Source organism: Limulus polyphemus, unplaced genomic scaffold (genome assembly GCF_000517525.1).
Source record: "Limulus polyphemus unplaced genomic scaffold, Limulus_polyphemus-2.1.2 Scaffold948, whole genome shotgun sequence".
NCBI classification, from domain to species: Eukaryota; Metazoa; Arthropoda; class Merostomata; order Xiphosura; family Limulidae; genus Limulus; species Limulus polyphemus.
This window is the reverse complement of record NW_013666558.1, coordinates 35,602-36,427: the sequence shown is the minus strand read 5'-3', so window position 1 is coordinate 36,427 and position 826 is coordinate 35,602.

Below are 826 nucleotides of genomic sequence, written 5' to 3'. Positions count from 1 at the left end.
ACCAAACACGGATAAAGACAGGACGTAAAGTAAACAATTCTAATGTTTTGCTTCTTCATTTTGAGCTTTTTCCAGGGTTCATCTTAAAACATGATAACCGACTTTTACTCAAAATTTTTACTTCTGTGTCATGTAAGAAGTCGTTCAAAACAATAATATTGTCATGATATAAAAGACTGTTTGGTTTAAATATTAGTGATTAATTTATATTTGTGAGTGAATATTTTATTATTTTTAACTTTTGTTGTAATAAGAGTTAAAAGCAGACGATTGTAGATGGTTTTGTTAGTAACTAACTGGTGTCGAGAATATAGAAAGCGGCCAGACGACTATGTAATGAATATATATAAATAGCGTGAGATGAGCGGGAAGCAGCAGACAGATAATACCAAAGAGAATATAGTTGGTGTGAAGTTAAGTAACGTAAAAGTGATAGGCCTAACGACTGACATAGGCCTAACGTTTAATATACATATTAGAGTGAAACTAACAGTGGAAAAGGAAATATGAAAAAATAAGTTTATTCCGTCAAAGCGCAATTCTAAAGTAATTGAATCAGCCTGAATGCACTTTGACAAAAAGAACATAGGATCTTCAGAAGAAAGAAGACCACAATCGTAAGTTGAATCACACCAGAGTAATATTATTAGAGAAAATAGTTCGGCTTGTCAACTGAGATTCTAAAGTAATTTAACAGTCCTAAGTGGACTTTTGACAAGAAGAGGAGAACTCTAAATATACTGATATAACGTTTACGATATGCTTATATTTTCTATAGTGTGAACACTTTACTGTACATACGTTTAACTTGTTCCGAATATATATA